This window comes from Astatotilapia calliptera, chromosome 9 (genome assembly GCF_900246225.1).
Source record: "Astatotilapia calliptera chromosome 9, fAstCal1.2, whole genome shotgun sequence".
NCBI classification, from domain to species: Eukaryota; Metazoa; Chordata; class Actinopteri; order Cichliformes; family Cichlidae; genus Astatotilapia; species Astatotilapia calliptera.
This window is the reverse complement of record NC_039310.1, coordinates 35,420,401-35,427,117: the sequence shown is the minus strand read 5'-3', so window position 1 is coordinate 35,427,117 and position 6,717 is coordinate 35,420,401. Positions and strand designations below refer to the sequence as shown.

General features: G+C 41.6%; 1 long non-coding RNA gene across 1 annotated transcript; it reads left to right on the top strand.

The window, feature by feature from the left end:
• Positions 1–4,668: 4,668 nt before the first annotated feature.
• Positions 4,669–5,255, top strand: LOC113029640 (uncharacterized). Its single transcript, XR_003273453.1, has 3 exons — positions 4,669–4,833; positions 4,908–5,052; positions 5,135–5,255. It is a non-coding gene; the product is annotated as an uncharacterized LOC113029640 (long non-coding RNA).
• Positions 5,256–6,717: the final 1,462 nt, after the last annotated feature.

Below are 6,717 nucleotides of genomic sequence, written 5' to 3'. Positions count from 1 at the left end.
ACAGCGTTTTTTAGTAGGTAAAGGTGATACTTGGACATGAATTGAGCTGTGGTTTGGGGAAGGCCTTGAAGGGGACTGGCGACGGCTCCCGTCTCTGGCAGACCCCCATGTATTAAATAGGAGTTAGAGAATAGAAGGAGTTAAAGAACTGAGAATAAGAAGGGAGGAAGGGTGGGGCACGTAGACGAGAATGAACAGTTTGCAGAACTGGGGGACGCTATATACAGTAGATGACAACCAAAGGAGAGTGTTTGGAGGCGTGGTCCTGCTCCTGAAATTCCGATACATAATCTCCAATTAGTGAAATGCTGGGTTCTGTCAGAGAGAGGTGCATTTCAAGTGCAGTCAGAGAGCAATCTGCGAGATGTGTCAGTCATGTGTGCAACAATGATGTGTTTATGTGTGTATTCTGCTCTAAAGAAAAAAGCCAGAAATATGTGGTGCCTTGTTCTAAACATTTCAGGTAAGTAAAAAGTGAAAAGCTGCTGTAGGAGAGGGATGTGTGACGCTCCCAGCATGCATTCCTCAGTGGACCACCCCTTTGTGTTTATTTTAATGCTATACTTCAAAAGTTTTGAGCTGTGAAAGAGACTCTCCAAATGCAACATCAGGTACATGTCCTACAAAAAAGTATCCAACCTAATACTGCAGGATTTATTTATTTAGTTCTGGGAGCCAAAACTCAGCATGCTGACAGGTAAGAGAAAATTACTGAGCAACAATGCAAACAGCACTCCCAGCTTTCACAGACTAGTTATTTTTACTGAATGTAGGGAAAAAACACACAAAATGGATGTGAAAGTGTGTTTCTAGCTTTCTTAAAACTGAAAATGACTAAATAAACAAACACATTAATAACACTATTTGTAAAATGCAGTACATGGATGTCTTAACAGTAGTTTCACTAATGATATATTGATTTGTGCCTTGGCAACTGTTGTTGTGATTTGCTGCTATATAAATAAAATTGTACTGAAATGAACTGAACTGCATAGTTTCATAACCGTAAATTGCCGGCTGTGAACCAGCTCTCCTTCTGCGCTCTGACAGCGGTATGCCAAAAAAGTGTTCACACCTTTGAATAAAAAGGTAATACTGTAATATCTATCAGGATTTCTAAAACATGGGCCGACCACAAGGATGTGTCCTCGGCCCTATCCTCTCTGTTTTATCACGACTGTGTCACCTATCACAAGAATAACATCCTAAAATATGTGGACAACACAGCGGTGAGGAGAGAGCTGGCTGATCTGGTGTCACAGTGCAAGGACAACAAGCTTTAAGTGCTGAGGGTGAGCTGGTTTAAATGCCTGGGCGTCTACATCAGTGAGGACCTCACTTGGACATTTAAAACCACACAGTTCGTGAAGAGGGCTCAGCAGTGGCTGTACTTCCTGAGGAGGCTGTGGAAGTTTGGCACGCTGCCAAAAATCCCGCAACTTCAACAGCTACACGGTCAAGAGCATCTTGATCAGCTGCATCACCATGTGGTACAAGGACGCCAGTGCTGTGGACCACATATGCCTGCAGAGAGTGGTAAGGACTGCTGAAAAGATCATTAGAACTCCACTGCCCTCTCTGCAGAGTATCTACCATCACAGAGCTGCCTGCATCCTTAAAGACCTTACTCATCCCCAGCACAGACTGTTCACACTCCTACTCTCAGGCTGGAGCTTCAGAAGTCTTCCCCACTGCCATTAGACACCTACAGTAAACATCTGAAAGAAGTGTATATGGTCTGTTTACTTTTTCTGTATGTGCACATGCATAATTGTACACTCGCTTCTATCTACTGCACATTCTGATGTAGAATTGTAAATTGTTAATTGTATACACATAGTGTTTTGCGTACGTTTTCTTTTTAATTATATTGTATTGTATTCCTTTTATTGTATTTCATGTAGTCCTTTATACCTGCTTTTACTGTTTTTAAATGATCTATTTCTCTACTTTATATGTGGATTTCTTTTCTGTTTGGCATCTGTCATGGAAAGCAAAAGAAGAATTTCATTGTCACTGGGAAACATGTTTCCTTACTGTGAATATGACAATAAAAAACTAGGTGACAATTATCTATCTCCGATCGTCTGCAGAAGCCCAAACCACAGCCAAATATCACTGTCTACGCTTGGCTCTGATTTTAACACAATACACGGTCCTCTTTTAGGAATCATACATACACCTAAACATCACTAGATAAAAACATTACACTTGTTATCTGCTGTTAATTGTGAGGCAATGTATTCTCCTACAGAGAGGAGTTTTTCAACAAAAACTGAGTCATGCAGGGGAATTTTAAATTGATGAAATTTATAAAGTAGTCTAGACATCATTTTATTGGTAAGTTTCTAACGTCCCAGTTTCTGGAAGGCACCTTAAGGTTGCTTTGTGAGTGCTGCTCAGTCCTGTTGCACATTTCTATACATTATCACAGCCCCCACAGTCCTCAGTCCAGACAGCTGTACACATAACATGTGTCCAACAGTACATGTAGGCTAATTTAAACCATGGAACCCTGCTCTAAAAAACTTTAATACTTTCTGTGAAACTGGATTTAAGAAGCACGTGTTTAAAGTTTTACAGTTAACAGTTAGATTTTTCCGTTTCAGTGCTGCTAGCTCTGTCCTTTACTGCTGAAGAGCCAGAGAGTGAAACTGCGTAGTATATCCTGGGTATTTAACATAAAAGTCATTATTGCAGCTAGTGGCAGAACAAAAGTGACCCCCCCCCCCTGCCAGGGCTGGACTGGGACAAAAAAATCGGCCCGGGCATTTTGACTAGAGACCGGCCCACCAGGTATTATAGGAGAAACCATAAAGCCTTTGAATGAAAACAAACGCTGTTGTCACAGTGATGTACACTGTCTTGTTGGTATCAATCTAATAAACGTAAACCTACACCATCCTCCCTATTCTGGTATTCTAAACAGTACCCGAAAGTAGACTGCTTGGTCGAGTTAACCTCCTGAACTATCTACAACACATGGTGAAAACCTGAAATTAAGACAGAGAAGACTAGAGGTGAGACATGATCATTACTGATTACTGATGACAGATTTAGATATATTTTCGTAAACCATTCATTTACCACATCAATAAACAGCACGGCAGGGCAAAATAATTTTTCTAACATGGCAACCTTTAAAAAGTGAAAGGAGACAGAAAGACAGGTGACAAAGACTAAAACTTTATTGACTTTTTGATGGCATTTTACACACAGTACAGGTACAGTATCTAGAAAATGTGGGAAAATACTGGCATCATATACAGTACTTAGCTACTTCTGAAGAAATTATGATGGGACCCTAAAAAAATTACTATGTACAATAATGGATTTCTATACATTTTACATCAGATGAAAACATTGGTTGTAAGATTCAGATAATTATTTGTTAAAAGCGAGACATTTTAAATGAGAATAAGAAAGAAAAGGAGAGGGAGGGGGGAGAATGAGAGAAGAAGAGGCAGCTGTGCAGCAAAGACACAGAATAACTCCAGCTTTGTGTCTTTTTCATTGTAGCTGAAATCTGGGACAAACTGTGTTCCTTTTCACTTCAATACCAAACGCGCAATATTTTCTCTGAATACCAGACAATTCCGTTTTTTACAGGATGGCTGGAAACTCTAATAACTAACCTCACAAATAAAATAAGATAAAACAAGTTCAACATCATTAATATCATAGCACCCGCCCAGCAGTATATAAACTCCGTCATGCTAGCTAGTACGCAGTACGAGTTATTGTAACTGACTGTAAAAAGTCAGCATAACGAAAATAAACTCCACCTAAACTTGGTTTATATCTGACCCAGAGAGACTGCAGGTCATAACTTACCTGAAGTTCAGTTCACCGCCTCGGGTCTCTGCTCCTCCTGCCTTTCCATCATCCACCTGCCAGCGTGTTGCACCTGCTGGCCTTCACCACTTGCTAATGTTACTGAATCTGTGGAAGCTCCGCAATAGCCACCACCAAACAACTGAGTTATTTTTACACATCTCCCAGCATCTGGCCAATCCACCACCTTTCACTGTTTATACCGTTATGGAAAAAAAAAAAACATCGGCCCATAAAAACTAAAAATCAACATCGGGCATACCAGCCTGTCCAGCTATGCACCCTGGACTGTTTCTTATTTTTAGTGTCCCTGTTTTCCATTAAGTTATTGGATTTGTCACTAGTTAGCTAACATAAACTAATGCACGTCTATTAGCAGACACTGACCAACCAACTAGGTGATGGATGTAGTGTTTTGTGGGATAAACGTTTCGTCACTCATCCAAGTGACGTTTCTCCCACAAAACGCTACGCCCAGATGAACAGAATCAACTTTTTGGAGATTTACTTTCCTGGATGATTGAGCACGCAAGACATTCTGTACTGGCGCACAAGTAAAAACTCTCCTGCTCAAAATATAGAAAAATGATAGCTGATACTTATCATTATCAGTTTAAAGAAATGTAAATGATAAATCAAAATAATATGCTGTAACCTAACAGAAAACATGTAGGTCATGATGATAATTCAAACAGAAGTCTAAACAAGTAACAACCCAGCAAACAACAAAGTTCTACCTATCTGAGATGTAACCCCCACATCTAGTTTTGGATCTTTCACAAAGTTTGTATGCCAAAAAAAACTCATTTAACTTCTTTTAAACTGTATCTGTCATGGTCCGTGGTCCTGTGTCTGTGGAATGCGTGATGCTCGGGTAGCCACACCCCCGGGCTGGGCCATCACCAGCACACCTGCTCTCCATCCCGGTGATTACACGGAGATCCACTTAATCCGGCGCTGACGGATGCTCCACGCCAGTCCGTAGTCATCCCCACAGTGGTAACCAGACTTCCACGAAAAGTGTGCATTCTCTTCTGCTTGGAACTTTGTTTAACCTGCCTACTTCTGTCCAGGTTTCTACTCGGCGTCTGCTACCTGCCTGTCCTCCGGCTCAACTGGATCTCGCGGTGCTCACCTGGCCCACTCGCCATTCCACGGACTTCCTGCCCCCACGGACTGCCACACTTCCCTCCCGAGCTCCCACGGTTCCGTTCTATCGTAAGCCCCTACTCTAACTCAGTCCTGATATGTTCTCCCCGCTTCCTGGCTCCCTAGTAATCATCTCCCCTTTCTATTGCAGCCCCCCGCCGTCCCGATCCCGGCTTCCTCGTGTCATTGTTTCCCCGGATTTTTAGTTTCTGTTTTGCTCTCTACTTTCCCCGGGTCGCCTTTCGTTGTTTTAATAAAGTGTCTTTTTGTTAGCTCGGAGTCTGCGCCTGGATCCTTTCGTGCCCGCGCACCACGGCGCATGACAGTATCTGTTTATTAGACTAGATTAAACTGATGAATGAAGTAATGTTTACTGGGAATAGTTTTGGTGATCTGCAGTGCAAAATGTGTGAATGATCACACAGACTGTACACTTTTATCTTTCTGTTTTATACTCAGTTGCAGGTTAACAGGTGAAAATATTTAAGAATGAAAGCTATCAAAAGAATGTGAAATTTGATCTAGTTCAATTTTATTCATATAGTACAAACACACTTTACACTGTCACCTTGGAATAATACTGAGAAAATCGCAACAATCAAATGATGTATTTTCAGCGAGCACTTAGGTACTTGTATAGCTAACTATCCAAAATAAAGTTTTTCTGAAGAAAGAAATCACCAATCTTTTGGTGACACTCTGCAATTGGCTGAAAGCAGTTCCCCCCCCTTAGTTCCTCCTTACCACCTTCATGCCCTGTCTCCGCAGTCTGATGTGTGATGTGTGGAGGGTCCGGGCTGCGAGGATTATGGCAGTGGTGACTTTTCCCAGGAGAAGCTGGGACCCTGTTTACTAGAAGGTTTTAAAATTTCTGTACTTTCAGGTGACAGAAGGAGACATGTGGCCTGGTCAAAACACAGAGAGCTGCACTCTAAAAGATCTTTAAACATAGTAAACATACCTTGTGTGTCACAGACTGCTCCCAAACACGAGGGGGCAAATAATACCTCTAAAACACTTAAGTTGGCTTTATTAAACATTAGATCTCTAGCTGGGAAAACATTTTTAATTAATGATTTAATCACTGAGCACAGCCTTGATTTTATGTTTCTAACTGAAACTTGGTTGGACCAAAGTAACAGTGGAGCTGTTCTCATCGAGACGACCCCTCCTAACTACAGTTTTATCAGTGAGGTCAGGGTGAGCAGGAGAGGAGGAGGGGTCGCTGTCTTATTTAATGAATCATTTCAATGTAAGCAGCTATCTCCTGGAAGTTTTGAGTCTTTTGAATATGTGGCTTTACAGCTGAAGGCCCCATCCAAAGTTGTGTTTCTTAATGTTTACAGGCCTCCCAAATACTGCACAGACTTTTTTAATGACCTCAGTGAACTGCTGTCTGTGATCTGTGTTGATTTCGACTGTGTAATTATTGTTGGGGATTTTAACATCCATGTGGACAACCCTCAGGACAAAGGGACTAAAGACCTGAGTGACACTCTGGGCAACTTTGGGCTGACTCAGCATGTAACAGAGGCCACACATAATAGAGGACACACTCTTGACCTACTGATCTCCAAAGGCCTGAGCATTTCAAAGGTTACTGTGTCTGATGTGGGCCTGTCTGATCATTACTGTGTTTTCTTTGAAAGTAAAATCTCAGCCCACACAAATATATCAACAACAGTGATCACAAAACGGTGTATAACTGAACACAGTAGTGCAATTTTTAACCAG